Consider the following 18267-nt stretch of genomic DNA (forward strand, 5'->3'; position numbering starts at 1 on the left):
TTTAGAAATTGTCTCATCTAAAACCTGACGCCTGCATTCTAGCTCGGTCTAGAGGAAGTGATCCAGCTTCCAAATGTTCCTTTAACCGGCGAATGCTTTTTACTTCAACATTTAATCTTCTTTTTAAATCATGAAGGATCGTGGAATTAGTTTTGGGTTTATTACTCTTCATTCTATAAATACTCTTTTCCAATAAAAGTCAATTTTTATTATGCAATTTGTCTCGTTTTATTCAGAATTAATGAGACAACATTGATATGTGACATAAATGACAGAATATTTGTAAGTTGTACCGAAAAACACGAACAAAAGGCGAAAATTTCAGTTTCAGGTGTAAAAATGTTGTCCTTTTTGTTTAACAAAATCGAAGATATATTTTTTTTTCAAAAGCTACAACATTTAACTATTGAAAAACACAGGAAATTTTGAAATCGGTTTAAAAAAATGCGTTCAGGAGTTTTTAAGCGCAAAAAAGTCCCGACTTTGACTTTTTTTGGGAAAAGCCGTATAACTTCAACAATTTGTATTATTTTTTAATGAAATTTGTCTCGATTTATTCAGTATTAATAAAACAATATTAATATGTGGCATAAATGACAGAATTTTTGTCAGAAGAAAGCAATATACTCTTATTTTTATACACATTGTTCCTCCGAAGCGCTCGCTCGGTTAAGTTGACTTTTTTTGTTTTATTCAGAATTTATGAGACAACATTGATATGTATCAAAAATGGCCGAATTTTTGTAAGTTTTACCAAAAACTGGCATCAAAATCCGAAAAACACGAATAAAAGTCGAAAACTTTAGTTTCAGGTGTAAAAATTTTGTCCTTTTTGTTCAAGATTTATTTTTTTTCAAAAGCTACAACATTTAACTATTGAAAAACACCGAAAATTTTGAAATCGGTTGAAAAAATGCGTTCAGGAATTTTTAAGCGCAAAAAAGTCCCGAAAAACGGTTTTTTTTAAATAAATATTTTTTAAAGAGGGTTCCAAAAATATAAAAAAAATATTTTTGAGTTCTGTTCGACCAGATTAACAACCTACACTATCTCGTTTCACAAGTATATTTCGTTTTTTTTTTGTCGCACAGTGTTATTTAAAATTTTAATTCTTCGGCTATATATAGAGATTCCTCGCGCACGCCAAGGCATGCAGGTCGTCACCTCGTGGACTTCCGCCCAAAGTGATTTAATAAATAAATAAAATTTTAATATGTAACTAAAATTTACTAAAATTTACTAAAGCTACAACATTCAACTATTGAAAAACACCGAAAATTTTGAAATCGGTTGAAAAAATGCGTTCAGGAATTTTTAAGCCCAAAAAAGTCCCGAAAAACGGTTTTTTTTAAATAAATATTTTTTAAAGAGGGTTCCAAAAATATAAAAAAAATATTTTTGAGTTCTGTTCGACCAGATTAACAACCTACACTATCTCGTTTCACAAGTATATTTCGTTTTTTTTTTGTCGCACAGTGTTATTTAAAATTTTAATTCTTCGGCTATATATAGAGATTCCTCGCGCACGCCAAGGCATGCAGGTCGTCACCTCGTGGACTTCCGCCCAAAGTGATTTAATAAATAAATAAAATTTTAATATGTAACTAAAATTAAATACATTTTAATTTTAAATAAATTTTAATTTTAATTTCGGCACAAACAACGAAAACAATAATAATTAATTAATTTACTATTAATAATTAATTAATTTAATTTAGAATTTGTAATTCAGTGAATTAAAATTTTTTTTTTTATAAAAAAAAATAAATTCTTAATTTTCAACCAAAGAAAACAATAATTAATTATTAATTGATAGTGGAATAAAATATAGTCGAGGCACTGAGTATTTAAATATTTGTTCGCCAATGACACCGAAAACAATATACCGAACCAAATTGTAGGGTATCGCGTCACTTGGCGTTCATTTGAACAAAAGGCGCCAAAAGTGCATATACGTGCATACATACAGCAGCGGATAACGGAGGGAGGCGAAAACGATAAGTTCACCGCTGCTTCTATTTGTATGTTCCAAATTATTAATGCACAAATATTGTAACGAACAGTGAGGTGGCATCTCTGGACATATCGGACGAGAGGAGGGAGTTGCACGCTGTGTCCGGCCAGATCTCGCCGGCTAGTGGGTGGGTTCTGGAACACCCCCTTCTCTCCCCTCGATGCTGCCTCGGGAATCATAAATAGAATCGATAATGATGCGTGCGCGACCCCACGAACAGGGTCAAACCTGAGCTCCTCAGACCAGAGTATATTAGGATCCTTCGGAAATCCCCAAGAAGGTACACGGCATATGTTGGCGGCAGGGCGGTGGCGACCCAAACGAGGCGAAATCTGTTTTCTTACTCCATTATAAACTTCATTGTTTTATTCCTTAACAAAAGACCTTAAAATTCTAGATGACATCCTTATCCTAGCTTCCTAACTATTCTAATACTCCAATGTATGATTTTTCTGACTATGCTTAATAATATCTTATTGCTAAAGATTAGAGAACTTAAATGTATATTCGATTTGGCAGGATTTGCGGACTCGCGTTCAATATCATGACAACAGATTTTAGTTACTAAGAGAGCGCTACTACAAAGGCCACGCGTGGGGTTGACTGTATAACCGGTGAAGCCTCTTGGGCTGGAACTCGGAAAACGAGGAAAGATATTGATCGGAGAATTCAGTATCACTTCTGCTGGCTTGGCATAGATTTAGGATTACTCACTCAATACATCCGCGACGAGTTGTTGAAGCGCTTCCACTACTCGAGGTTGGAAAAGATAATATGCAATTCGGGAGGGCCTTTGCCTAACCCGTCAACAATGCCAACAACAAAACATACAGCCAGTGGCAGAGCTTTGACGCGAAATCTCCGCCCACTACTTCTTCTTCTCCGCTTCCGGCACCGTTAGGCACCATCAGCCGGTCGAGTCTATCCGCTCTCCTGATCGACAAAGCGCTTCTTGGAAGCGCCGCAAGCGCCCTGTCCCTGCTTCCTATCCTATGCTTGAAGGTTAGTCCACGCCTGCTCCTTCGAATAATGGAACGCTCCTTTAAAGCGCAGCCAGCGCTCCGCTCCCGCTACTGCTCCTATAGGAGTTCGCCTATTTTGCGGCGACTCCTCCGTTCGCCTACTGCACGGCGGCTCCTGCGATCGGCGGGGTGCTGCTTAAAGCGCCGCCAGCACTCCGACCTTCTTCACTGCTCCAGGATGGCGCCTACTTCACGGCGACTCCTGTGAGGTTAGGGCCGAACCCTATCCGAATCTCCGGCGGAGCGCCCCTTAAAGCGTCGCGAACGCTCCGACTGCTTCACTTCAGGTCGAGCTCACTGTATTTCCAGCTCCTACTTGGTTTTGATGACTCCCCTCAGCCCCGCCTCGTGGGCGGCCTGACTGAGAGACTCGCGCCGCAACTGTAACCCGCTCTTCTCTTCTTCTTTTGGCCAACCGTTGCTCGCACTATGCCTCTCTGCCACCAGGGGTCTAGCTCGCACGCCGGTACCCCTGACCTAGCTAAACGAAAACACCTACGTCAGGCTTGCATAACCATGACCAGTCTTAAAACTCACCTAGCTTCTACGATTGCGCCCTGCCTTGACTGAGCAGCACGTACACTGCCAAATGCCGCTTGTGGCCCTCTTTCTGTATGCCTGCTGGTCCTGCACCAGCACGATGGTTCCTCAGCGGGTAAAACTACGCTGCAGTTGCTCGAAAATTTCCGGATGCTTCTCCTTGCTTGCACGAACTTGCTTGTTTCGTGGTTAAATTCAAAAAGAACGCCACTCCCACGCGGCTTCCTAACCTTAGCTTTGAGCGCGCTACCAGATCGATCAGATCCTCCACGAAACGCTGAATAGGGTCCTATTACGCGATCGGGCTGCCAGAAAGGCTGAAACACCGCACCCCCCCAGGCTGCCAACCCGATCGAACTATCGCCGACGTTACAATATACAAAATAATTTTTTGGCTGCACTTTATCTATTTTATTGGCAAATATTTACAATATCGAGAACAAGGGGTAGGGGCGACAGTGATTTTGGAATAATTTATGCGTCTAAATTTTGTCCATAGGCAATTGTTCATTTATATTAGTTCATTTATAAGAATTGAAAGGAGGGTTGATAAAGTTGATGAAAATGTTGTTTCGCGACACGAACTGTGAGAAAAAAGGTTAATTTACTTAAAAAATAAATTGTATTTAATTTAAGGCGACAAATTTACTTTTTTTCCTTTTTTAAAATTTCAATTTAATTTAGTGTGAAAAATTTACTTTTTTTTTAATTATTAACTTAGTTTGAGGTGACAAATTTCACTAATTCAAAAAATTTTAATTTAGTTTAAGGCGACAAATTTCACTAGATTCACTAAATTTTCTTTTCTTAAAATTTCGGTATTGCACGTCTTGGACTCGCAATGCACCGGTAACACAATATTCTTTACATTTTTTTAAAGCGAATATCTTTGAATGGTAACATTATCGTCTTTATTTTTATACCCTTGCAGAGGGTATTATTATTTTGGTCAAAAGTGTGCAACTCAGTGAAGGAGACATCTCCGAACCTATAAAGTATACATATTCTTGATCAGGATCACCTCCTGAGTAGATATAATCATGTCCGTCTGTCTGTCTGTCCGTCTGTCTCTCAGTTTTAGAGCTATCGAGTTGAAACTTTGCACACATCCTTTTCTTCCTTGCAGGTAGTATTTAAGTCCTAGGTAGTCCAGGTAGTATCCTATAGCTGCCATATAACTGATTGATCGGAAATGCCATAACTTTGGTGTTTTTTAATGTAGAGGGTTGTGTGGAAAGTCCACATGTGATATTTGACCAGAATATCTTATGTACAAAATTTCATAAGGATCGGCCGACTATATCCTATAGCAGTCATAGAACGATCGGAATGGCATAACTTTGGTGTTTTTTAAGTTAGAAAGATGGGACTTGGTACAGATTATATTTTGGACAAAATATTAGATTTGCCAAATTTCATAGGGATTGGCCAACTATATCCAATAGCCGCAATATAACTGAACGATCGGAAATGGCACAACTCCAAGGGTATATAAACTTCGGCTCCGCCCGAAGTTAGCTTTCCTTTTTTGTTTCCTTTTTATTTTTGCACATATACTCTAAATAATTGCCGCACCACCTCTTATTCGTTTCATTTCATAGTTTTAATATGTTATTTTAATTTTACTTATCGGGCTCCATGTCCTTGAAGAACATGGACTGCTCGAGTGCCTGTTAAGGTCAATGGGACATGAGGACAAATGTACCTTTACCTGAGGGTTGCAGGTGCAGGTGTTGATTTTTGTGGATTCTGTTTCGTCCCTCTTTACAGTCAATCCACCATTAAATAATGGTTGACATTATTACGTTTGATTTATTTAATAAAAATTGAAAATATTTTTTAACCACCTACAATAAATTCAATAAAATTATTTCGAGTTTTACTGATTTCAATAAGAAAATAAAAATCTTCCATAGAAAAATGTTTGGAAAAAAACCATAGAAGACCAAAAATTAATGTAGAATATCGGAGATTTCAACTTTGGATGAGTATTCCAAAGATATGGTTACTGCTAGATACCATTTTTTAATTTTAGCTGGTACACATGCATTTCAAAAATGATATGTACTAGAAACAATGATGGTCATCGCCATTACACGGTCTACATAATTCAATATATGGTAAAATTTAATCGATTTATTCTCTTAGGTGTACCGCGGAAACTGTGGGTAATGGAACTCATGTTAGTTCTGGACTTTTGTTCAGGGGAGCTTAAAGGTTATGAAGCAGGTGAAATTATACGTGGAGATTTTTTGCTGGTTGCCTGTGTAATCTGTACCAAAAAACTTCCTAATTTTCGCCCTTAGAGGCCTTAATTTGGAGAGGGAGGATCCCTTTAGGGTATTATGTTTGTATTACAACGGTCTCTACCATATCTTATCAGCATAGAGCAGAATAACATAAAACCTTTTATCTTTAACGCTGTATTTTGCAACACACTGTCTCGTGATACTTACTTTTCTTACTATCTCTGATCTATGCGGCGGCGGATGTGAGTTGTATACCCCTTCATACGTAGCTGGAACCCCGCGAAAAAATATCCGATTCCCAAAACGAACGAAGTGCAAAATACAATATTTTCTCCGTTCTTTGAAACGGACATTGAAAAGTTTCTCCGGACATTGAAAAGACCGCATTTACTGTCAATAAATGTCAAATATGAGTGTATTCGACTCCCATTTGGTCTAAAAAATGCACCATTCATGTACATATTGGTAAAATATGTTACATCTATATCGATGATATCATTATCTTCAGAAAAGATATCGATTCTCACACAAATAATTTAAAAACAGCCTTGAAAACTCTACAAGAAGCCAACATGAAATGTCAGTTGAACAAATGTAAGTTTTACTAAACAAAAGTTGGGGAATTCGATATCGTCATTTTTATTGTACTATTGTACAAACCAGGACAGACCAACGACGTGGCTGACAGCATTATATAGCATCCACTCAGCATAGTTCAGATGCTGACGGACAAACAGATGATGTTAATTTGTAACTGTATACTTGGTCTATATGCAATCAAATATCTAAAATATTTTGTAAATTAAAATTTAAAAAAAATATTTTAAAATAGCCCGCAATTTTGAATTGAGTAGAAAACGAAAGTTTCTAGCCCTTGCACTAGGAACATTAAAATTTAAGCGTGTTAGTAAATGCTGGCTGTCTACATTACCATAAAAAACATTATATGGAAACATGACACCCAGCATCGATTTACGGTTTGTTAATAATGGTAAGTTAATTAATAAAAGTTTACTATGATAAAAGGGGAGGTTTGCATCCCGGTTAAGTCCCTAAAGGACGAAGGCCAAGAATTTGTTTTGTGCAGATTCTATGTGATCTCGGTGTACTCCGTATTGAGGACTCCAGAAACACGATCCATATTAAAGAATCGGACGAACAAATATTATATGGTATATAAAGTTTTTTTTATGTACGGGTCATTAAATTCTTTTGACCATTTTTTAATATAACCAAGCAAGATATATGCTCGGTAAAACTAAGTTTCAAATCTAATGGGACACATAGATCGTTAACATGAGTTAATCGTTCTAAGGCGTTTCCTTAGAGAAACTACCTTACTTGGTGAATGAAATTGAAATTTATCCAAATCGGATTGAAGTCTATATGGGGCACTAGTGAATTTATACTGAAGCAAAGCTTAACGTCATCAGCGTACATAAGTATAAGTTAATCAGTTAGGGCAAGGCGCAAATCGTTATTGAATAATGTAAAAAGTAAGGGTACAAGATGGCTTCCTTTGAGTACACCAGATGTGACGCGGACTAAACGCGAGGTAACACCTTTCAAAAAGATACGTTGGGTTCTTTCAGATAAGTAGCTCGAAGTCCAGATAAGGAGATCAGTTGGGAATTCCAAAAGACTGAGTTTACTTATAAGAAGCATGGTTAAAAGAGTCAAAAGCGTTACTGAAATCAGTGTAAGTGACGTCTGTTTGTAAGTGTAGTATCCAGTTAGTAAAAGCAAGTAGTCGTACGCTGCTGTTCCCTTTCGCTTTACCACATCGTTAAGGAAAACCTGGTTGTGAAGGGGCTTACTGTCGGTATTCACCCTGGGATCGACGGGTCGTCTTTACCCACGGTGCGTAGGAGGTTTCGGGGGCGTGCACTTCTGGCGTTCCTCGGTTCTAAACTCATCAGAACGGTGTGGGTTCTGCCTAGCTTCCTACATAACACCACTCTACTCTTAAATTTATTAATTGAACACAGACACGGGTTGTATTGAGAATCAGGGAAACTTTCGTTTGATGCTGGTCTTTACCCTCCCTGCCTTGATACCTCGATATGAATCTATTTGGTATCCCTAGAGTAATGTACTCTACAGACTCAAACGATTTCGGAGTTTCCGGAAAACTGCATCACCATAAGCCCCAGACCCAGATAATATGCTTATATTTATATATATAGATGTACCCTGCCACGCTTCTTTGTGGTGTATTGTGGTTGGACGATCAAGAAATGAAGAACTCGACAGACACGCATTTTTGTATGCCTTGGTGCATACATCCCAAATAATGAGTTTACATGCTCGCAGTTCTTTTCCCATACCTGATGTTGAAGTACATTTGAAGAAATTTATGTTCACTGTCTGGGAACGGGAGCAGGGCGCCAGCTTTGTGATATATTTGCCCTTTGATTTTGAAAGTTGGCATGAATTCGTCAGTTACAGTTTACGAACCAAATGACGTCATTTGGAAGCAAGAATTATATTTCCTAATATTTAATAGAAAATGCTTCGATTCAGCAGTGGTTCCAGCAAGCAGAGTTCGCAGTGGCTCTGGTGGTGTTTCAAGTTGACGTAATTTGATTTTCCCACCAGAACAACACATTTCTTTCGTTTCATTATTGAACTTCAGAGCCTGGCAGCAAGTGCAGACATGGCTATCTGGCCAATGACGAAATGGCGGCTGGAGCTATAATCAACAGCTGGATCATTTCGAAATGCAGGAAATTGCTGATTTCGATCTACTGTTATCTGTGCAACAGACCTTGCCTTGTCATGTCAAGTCACACGAGAACGCTGTCGAACGGGATAAAAAGTATCCTATGTCCGTCTCCTGGCTCTAAGCTACCACCCTACCAATTTTCAGCCAAATCTGTTCTGCCGTTCTTGAGTTATAAGTGGTGTAACTAACACGACTTTTTTTTATATATATAGATTATCTTTACTAAATTAAATCAAAATACACTTCATACGCCTTAGCGCCATATCAAAATAAGTCAACTCAAAACAAAATCTAAGGAAACCAAAATTAAAGAACAAAACAAGAAAGGAAAGCTAACTTCGGGCGGAGCCGAAGTTGATATACCCTTGCAGTTCAGCCGCAATCCGCTAGGTGGCGCCACGCATCTTATATTATTAGATATATAGAAGATCGTATATAGTCGGCCGATCCTTATGAAATTTGGCAAATCAGATTATTTTGTCCAAAATAGAATCTGTACCAAGTCCCATCTTTCTAACTTAAAAAACACCAAAGTTATGCCAATTCCGATCGTTCTATGACAGCTATAGGATATAGTCGGCCGATCCTTATGAATTGTACATAAGATATGTTGGTCAAATATAACATGTGTGGAAAGTCCCAACCCTCTATCTTAAAAAGCAACGAAGTTATGGCATTTCCGATCAATCAGTTATATGGCAGCTATAGGATATAGTCGACCGATCCCGTTCCGACTTATGTACTACCTGCAAGGAAAAGAAGGATGTGTGCAAAGTTTCAACTCGATAGCTATAAACTGAGAGACTAGTTTGCGTAGAAACCGACAGACAGACGGACAGACATGCTCATATCGACTCAGGAGGTGATCCTGATCAAGAATATATATACTTTATAGGGTCGGAGATGTCTCCTTCACTGCGTTGCACACTTTTGACCAAAATTATAATACCCTCTGCAAGGGTATAACAAATAATGCTACAAAATCCATCTTACTTTACTTTAGTCTATCTGTCATATGTACCAATTGTCACCGCATTCACTATTATATTACATTTATATATATTATATATAGATATATATTTTCTTTTTACTGACTTACGCTCGTTTCCGGCGATGCAGGTTCGTTGGGCCCATCGAAGATGCAGATTTCTATACAAATTTTGCTTCTATCGTTGCAAGTGAAGGCAGGTGGCGTTTGTGTGATGCATGTGCATATACATTCAAACTAAATGAAAGTAGAAATTACCCTAATTAACTATCTCTAGCAAAATCTTAATTCTAATTTTAGTTGATCCAACGCATTGATACTTCTCGCATCCTAGTTCGTGATTGCTTTTCTTGGGGTCTTTTGCCGAATTCGGGTCGCTGCGGGGCGTGCAGAGTGGAAGAATAGGATCGGTGGATCTGCGAGATCACGTGGTTACGTGTTCATTTACCTTTCAGCAATCTTAGTATTCCCAACTGATGCAAGAGATGTTCCCAACATTGATGTAAGAGATGTTGGAAATTTTGTAAATTCCAAAGCTAATTTAGCAAGTGGTTGCTGCCTTCGTTCAATTTACGCAGGTCAGTTATTTTAGGTCTGGTGCTCTTCCTATCGCAAATTCAAATGAACGACCTGACAAAAAGCTAACTTCGTTGCTACGTAACCGTGAAAATCTCCAAAACTTCCAATAACGGGACAATTCCTGATCTCCGTTTACATCTGTCTCTCAGCGCTCTCGCATGCGTATTCCAGAAAGAGAGCGTACCGTGTGCCAGAGCGGGACGATTACATTTCGGATTCGGCATTTCCGACTATCCTTGGTGAAGGCTGATAAAAAATAATTTCTTGGTTCTCTCTACCTCTTCGACCCCCACAACCACAGTTAATAAAGCCGAAGCTCGTTCGAGGATGCATTAACTGAAAAGGGTCGTCTGATGCATTTCGCCTCACTATTCGTTATGTTTTGATGTCCTTCAAATGGTACACGCCAAGTTGTTTCTCTGTGTCGCTAACTAATTCATAAATCGGACTTATCTTCTTCTTGATCTTTGCTTTGACAAATACTGGTGCAAGCTTACTGCTGAACTTCTTTGCCGCATTGCTTTGCGCGAAACTATGGGCATAAAATCTGTCTCCCTCTTTCAGCTTGACCGCACAACTATGCAAGTTATAAACTTTGGCATTTCCTTCATGACACTGACTGATCCTCCGTTTTCCTAGCTAACGCTAATAAATCCGGTGTTTTTAAGTCGCCCATCGTCCGTCAAAGCCTTTAACTTCCTAAGTTATTCATAGTCTCGTCCGTCTAAAATCATGTTCTGACCAAAACAAAGGAAATGCGCGAAAATCATGTACTTCTATGTATACTTGCTCTTAAAGACACACTGATCTGATCAATGCTTGAATTCCAGTTTGTATGATCGGTATCTATATATGCCGTAATTGCTGCTAATACAGATCGATTTACACGTTTACTTGCGTTCGCTTGTGGTGAGTTGATCGCGGTACATATATGTCTGACTTCAAACCGCGTTAAAAATACTTTAAAATGTCCTGACTTGAATTGGGATCCGTTATCCGTTAGGATTGACTCCGGAACACCAAATATATAAAACACTTGTGCCTCTAGGTAATCGCAAATCCTTTCAGAGGTGAACTTCCGCAAAGGCGGCAGGAAATGAAACTTCGTATTATGATCCAGTATGATCAATGATCCTATGTTTCCCTTCTTGGATCTCGGGTAAGGACCTAGCAGATCCATGTAAAGTCTCTGGAACAGCCTTTCCGATACTGTGGGTTTCTCTAATGGTAGCCTCAGTATGGTGTTCGCACTCTTACTTGTTTTACAAATTGGACACTCCGAGACGTAACTACGAGTCTGAGTAACCATCCCTGGCCAATAGAGATATCGCTTGAGCTTCTCAATAATCTTTGTCATGCTAATGTGAGCAAAATCGTCAACTAAGTTGACTGGAACGTACAATTTCCATGCCTATTGTCCTTGCGCTATATCTCCACTTGATACTTCTGTTTTCTTATAAACAAACTGATCGACAATTTTAAAATCTGGTAACCTGTCTTGATTAGCTTTAATATGCTCTCGTAGCTCTCTGTACTGTGCTGAATTGAACTCATTAGACTCTAAGTCAATAATAGGTCCGCTATCTAATACTTCGTCTATTGCACCTTCTTCGCTACGCGACAGTGCATCCGCTACAACGTTTTGTGAGCCCTTCCGGTGCTCTATCTTCAGTTGGAGTCCACGTAATTTCCCATCTTTCCAAGCAACCTTTCAAGTCTTTCTGCTTTAACAGCCCCTGAAACGCTGCTCAATGTAGGCTCTAACTTCTCTATTCCTTTTATAACTGCTAAACACTCTAGCTCTGTCACGGAATAGTTGCGTTGCGCTTTCGACAATTTTTCTAACATATACGCTATAGGCAATTCGATGTCATTTTCGTTCTTTTTCGCTAACACACACCCTAGTCCATGCAGGCTGGCGGCACATAATAAAATGAACTGTTTCTGAAAATCAGGTGTCCGCAGAATTGGTGACGATGTCAACTGCTTGAGCGTCTTGAACGCTTCGTCGGCCTTTTTACTCCATTCAAGTGTTTTGTTCTTCTTAAGAAGATCTGTCAGTGGGGTTGCAATGGTGGCGTAGTTTTCCACAAACCGCCTGTACTATCCTGTTACTCTGAGGAATATCCTGAGGAATCGTCTCAGTTATTTTATGGAGTTGGGAACTGGAAAGCTTTCCACCGCACTGACTTTCTCTGGGTCAACTTTCAATTGGCCGTGCCCAACGATATATCCCCAAGATTTAGTTATATTTATTGTTATGTTTGCCTTAGGTAGGTTGGTTGCGATTTCTTCGAGCAATGTCATGTGTGACTGGAAATCTTCGCACAAAACTAGCAAATCGTCCAAATATACGAAGACTCTTGTGCGCAACGTTGTTGGTATCACTATGTCCATCAATCTGCACAGAGTTTGAGCCGCGTTACAGAGACCGAAAGGCATTACCTTGTACTGGTATAATGGCCGGTTAGGAATCGTGAAGGCTGTGTATTGCCGTGATTTCTCTTCTAACGGTATCTGCCAAAACGCGTGTTTTTGTAAGGCAATGTTTGTATCCTCGCATGCCAGTAGATCGGACCAATCTAATTCCAAAATTAACTTATTTAGTTTCGTAAAGTCAGCCTTACGGAAAAAATGAACTTAAGGTCACTTAAGCTATTGTTTTTGATAAAAACGTCAAGAGTGGGATGATAAGAATCCTCAGAGTTAGAAATGGGCAAACGATCAGAAACGAATAGCGGCCAAATCTTTCCGATATATGGGTTCCGACGAAATATCGGACAAAATGATTTTAACAAAAAGAAATTCTATGTCGCAAAACTCTCTGTCAATTTACCTCTTCAGAATCGAATTTTTTTAGTTTTCAGAAATTAACACTCCACCTCCCGTTCGCAGTGTTCTATCACATCTGAAAGTTATGTACCTACTTGGAAAAACTTCGGAGTTTAAGATCTTCGGCTTTAACCAAGTTTTTGTAAAGACTATAATGTAGTTTGGGAAGTGTACTACGTAACCCTTTAGTATTCTTGTAGGTATGTGTCAGTGAAGACATTAGATTTTATTAGCTTAATTAGGTTAATGACCTACCTAAGGTTAATGGCGCACCACTGTACCAGGGAAACGAAAAAAGAAGATTAAAGAAAGCGATTAGTGTGGGTTAGTAAACTGCAAAGATAGAGACAAGAATCTCTACTGAGCGACAGAAGCCACACCATAAAAGATAGTTAGTTAAAAGACATGATAATAACGCGGTAAAAAAAACACGTCCGTCCACTTTATGATAAAGAGAGGAAACAATTGGGTTTGATTTTACCTCCAACTCTATGTTTACACCTAGTACTCGTAGAGTACAAGGGTATGAAGGGGTTTAAGGGTAGAGTACAAGGGTTTAAAGTAAGCACAGCCACGTTGGTTTAATCTCACGGCCCCTTGAAATATGAAATAGTGCCCCTTTGATACCATGTTCCGCGTGATACTGAATGAAAGTCAATCTGTTCGGGTCATGACTTAATCCTCCATTGCCAAGCTGACATCCGCACCCCACTGGCCAACAATGCGCAAGCATTCTGTTCCACTTGCATCAATCCTGGAACGCAACTGGCCCGCAACCATGATGAGCAAGTCGTCTGCATACGCACAGCACTTGAATACCTGCTCGAGCGGTGTAGTAGTATTAGTCTGAACTTTTTTTTCGTGAATATTTCCCTTTGTTAATGGAATTATGTGAAAATTGTCTGGTTCGAATAGATTAAGTATTGAGTTTACGAGAGCATTAGAACTTTTCTCTCGAATGTAAATCGGCGGCGGCTTAGGCTTTTTATTGTCCAAAATAGTAAATCTTGAATTTAACTGCCAAAATAGTAAATATGTTTGCTTCTATGGGCTTCTGTTGTGGATTGTTTTGAGGTGCCTCGAGTTATTGTAGCGCTGGAGAGCAAGAGCGCGCCCTGCTTAGCGATGTTGGGTTGAGTTCATTACTCGGGCTTGGGGTTATTTATCGCGGTTGGTTAGTTTATGTTGGGTTTTCGGTCGCGTTGTCTTGCATTGACACGAATTCACTCACAGCTTAATGTTTTAGATTTTCTTCTTGTTTATTTAGACAAAAAGTACGAAGTTCATCGCACTAAGCGTCTTTTCGATCCTCCCTAGGAAAAAAATCGGAGAATAAACATTTCACACAGTCCTACGAGGTTGTAATCAACTGGCCTCCAACCTGTGAGGTACACACAGTCCTATCCCTATCCTTCCCACTCTCCCGCAAAATTTTGTAAACACGACCCCAAGGATTGTGTTTATTTCGTTATACGAAAGAGCTGTTCCTTCAATTAAGCTGCTCCCTAAGCTGTGCCACGCCTTCTGTATTGGTCATTCTGGCCCTTTGGAATCTCTTCCTCAGAGACCGGTGTGACACCTTACGGTGTCTCGCAAACAATGATGCATCATTCGTATTAGTAACTCACCCAGTCAGACATGCAACTTGCTCATCCCCATCCATAGCATAGATTGTGGTAAACGGGAAGACTGAAAAGCACACACTTTAATCGCTGCCTCATTCACACTCATTAACATCGATGTCACTCCTCCCCATCTGACCGTCAAATGGGTACCACTTACTAGGCTCGTTCACAACCTACTCATCCTGGGTAACCATCCATTCAGCCATCCACCCATAGTGTCTCACCTCGATCATAGTGTGAATGGCCAGGTGTTTGCCTAAACATCTTGCAAAACCAGAGAGGGGAATTGCTGCTCACCTGGTGTAGTACCGCATTCATTGTAACGAACAACGTTGAGCTGGTGGTCTTGCAACCTGTTAATCCCGTTGAAATCCGGCTATATCTCTTCAGCAAATGTAGTGGTGTTATTTAGAGGATTCAGATTACGGGCGCTCATTTGTATCTTTAATAATTAAAATTTATCGCGTGCGAATAGGTAACGGCCTAAATCGGCCGGAAAAGAGATAGCATGAAAATCGGACAGGCGGTTAAGAAAATGAAAAAGTACTTCTCACTTGCCACGTCCCTAGATGTGAACGGGGTGTTATCAGCCCTCCCTACCATGGCCAATGATCTTCCGACAAAGCTATGCATTAGGCCCCTTTTAGTATCTTGAACTTACGACGGCTCTTGGGTCAGCATGGAGTCAAAACAGGGTATTTACTCAGACATTAAAATATTTGTTTATTTATGTAATAAAGGGATAGATAGGATATTCATTCTTAATGCTCGTAAAATATTCTAAAAAAAATAACAGTAAATCTTTCTTAAAATTTCTGGGTTAAAATATGCAAAAAAAAAATGTAATATAAATATTTAAAAAGTAACTTTGCTGTTGTTTTCATTCCAATACAATTCAATTCAATGTTTCTAAAAAAAATTTTTAAATCTTTGAGGAAAATTATTTCTTCATACTCATTTATATTCGTGTGATCGTGAAGCAAAATTTCGGTAGAAAAAGACTCAAACTTGGTTTATTGCCAAATAGTATATAAAGCTCACCTTAAATTTCTCCAATGACGAAAGCGCTTCCATTCGTTAGCGGTGGTGCTGTGAAATTCTGGCAGGCAAATACAATAAAAACTAGAAAGGAAAGCTAACTTCGGGCGTAGCCGAAGTTGATATACCCTCGCAGTTCGGTCGCAGTCCGCTAGGTGGCACCACTCATCTTATATTATTACATATATAGCGGATCGTATATAGTCGGCCGATCCTTATGAAAATTAACATGTGTGGAAAGTCCCAACTCTCTAACTTAAAAAACACCAAAGTTATGGCATTTCCGATCAATCAGTTATATGGCAGCTATAGGATATAGTCGACCGATCCAGTCCGTTCCGACTTATATACTGCCTGCAAACAAAAGAAGGATGTGTGCAAAGTTTCAACTCGATAGCTTTAAAACTGAGAGACAAGTTTGCGTAAAAACAGACAGACGGACAGACGGACATGCTCATATCAACTCAGGAGGTGATCCTGATCAAGAATATATATACTTTATAGGGTCGGAGATAATACCCCAAAACGGTAAGAGACACCATTAGACTTTCCCCTCCTCGCGGCACTCGGACTTATGTCCCCGCCGAACTGTATAAAGACCGTGCCGAAAATAGACTAAGCTTCTTGGAGCGGGGATCAACTTTGCCTTGCTCGCTGCTTCTGTCTCCGCGATAGAGGTAAACGGTGATTATTTAAAGCCGCCGTTCCCTACCCTGAGATAAAAAAAAGAGTTTGTGTGAGAGCATATTCATTTGCTTTGCTCTGCAGCTAATCGAACTTACCCTTAGGGGCCTGGGAAAACAATATTTAATAAGACCACAATCTGGCCAGAACGCTTCTATTATCCACTGTTTTACAATTTAAATCCGTGTAGCTAGCAAATCTCGACACGGATCAGAACAAGATCGGATCGCGACTTAACCGGATCAAGCTTCTCTCTTCCTTCTTGGACAGCCTTGGACAGCTACCTTTCAAGCAACCTTTCGGGTCAAGATGCGGCTTGGAAAAGAAAGCACGGTGCGTTTAGCAGTAGCTTCCTGCCGGGGCTTCAGCTGGGATTAGTGGGAGACTTAACGTTAACGCAAATGCAGTCTTGCAGATTGCCGATAAACTTCTAGAGTACAATGTTGCCACTTGCAAAGGCTACCGCCCGCTAGGTGGCGCTTGTACCCCTTGATCCTGTAGTTCTACGCTCCGCTACATCATGTACTGAAGGTACGGATCTATGAACTCGGAAAATTTACAATACATACTAACAATAAACCACCTACCAAAATTACCCTCTAACCCCACACATACCCCAGTCGGTAGAGTTCACCAAAGTGGACTCCACGCCGAGGTCATTCACAACTGCGACATGTCACCTGCTGTTAGGGAATACCCGCATTTCTGCGGACAACCACGCAGTCTGCCGTTGCGGTCGAACGGTACCTGAAACAGGGCCTGGATGCAGGCCCTCTCACACATCATCTGCCCCACATTGCACGTAACAGCGTACGAGCCCTGGAAATTAATTTGAACAAGCAGAGACGTGTTAGTGTCTTGCATTCACTCTCGCCAAAACTCCTGGGTGGCAGAGTGAACGACACAAGCGCAGGCAGTGAGGGCGACGGCAACGAGGGCGGCGATGGTGGCTGCAGCAGAGGCGATAAAGCGTGCTCCATGGGCATCCGGCCCAGCATCATATCAGCCGATATAGCAGCAAAAAAATTCAGATGGAAAAAGCTTAATTGCTTAAGGTCAACCGCCCCGAATAGGGCATTTTTTTCTACCGTCAGTTAAAAAAAAAGTTAAAAACGTTTTAATGCCAAACTATGTTATTTCAATTCCTAATTTACAACTAAAAAACAAAATTCCGCCTCCCTGCTGGACTCTTTGAGTTGTTTATTCCAAAACATACAAAAGTATGCGCCCCAGAAAGTTTTTTTGAGAATACATACCTTGAAAGTTTAAATAAAGTTTGGGTGGAAAATATGAGTACCGGGTATCATATAATCGGGAAACTCGACTTTAGCGGTACTTTCTTGGTTTATTCAGATTTTAATTTTTCAAATAAACTAAAAGATGAATTTTTATACTCGATAATTTCTAGTTTATTGCAAACATATATTCAAAAACTGCCAAGCTCTCGCCTGGCAGCTCTATGCTGCTCCGCTTCTACTGCTGCTCTATTCGTAGATTAAGTTTTTGCAACGCCTCCGTTCGCTCACCAAAATAAAAGTTTTAGGTACCGCCGGCTTAGAAAAGTTTTTTTTATAAAGCTTTGTTGGGCTAAGCAGCCACCAGATAGGCTAATTAGAATATTGATAATTTGTTTATCTGCAGCGGTATTTAATCTTCTCTTTTGTCTCCCAGATTCGCATGCACTTTGTTGTCATTTTGTAGCGCATGCGCTTTTGGGAGCTTTGGAAGAGCTTCTGCGCCAAAGCGGTTCTTCTTCTTGTTGTATTTTGGGAGTTGTTATTGACGGGCCGCTATTTGTTTTATTGTGCAGAATTAGCTTAATAAATTGAATATAAACTATTGAATCTCGTCTTTAATTCGGTCGTTATCAAAACTCTGATCGCTCAACAAGCTTTAATGCCAAATTATTATAATGCAAAGTTTATAACTGCAGACCATTTTTAGAGGAGTTATAGACTTTTAATTCTAAAA

The 18267-nt window shown here is 39.7% G+C and overlaps 1 long non-coding RNA gene across 1 annotated transcript; it reads right to left on the reverse strand.

Moving 5' to 3' along the window:
• Positions 1-2290: 2290 nt before the first annotated feature.
• LOC116656369 lies at positions 2291-3950 on the reverse strand. Its single transcript, XR_004311330.2, has 2 exons — positions 3574-3950; positions 2291-3517 (listed from the first exon to the last, which is right to left on the reverse strand). It is a non-coding gene; the product is annotated as an uncharacterized LOC116656369 (long non-coding RNA).
• Positions 3951-18267: the final 14317 nt, after the last annotated feature.

The sequence above is a fragment of the Drosophila ananassae genome (genome assembly GCF_017639315.1).
Source record: "Drosophila ananassae strain 14024-0371.13 chromosome 4 unlocalized genomic scaffold, ASM1763931v2 tig00000061, whole genome shotgun sequence".
In the NCBI taxonomy this organism is placed as follows: domain Eukaryota; kingdom Metazoa; phylum Arthropoda; class Insecta; order Diptera; family Drosophilidae; genus Drosophila; species Drosophila ananassae.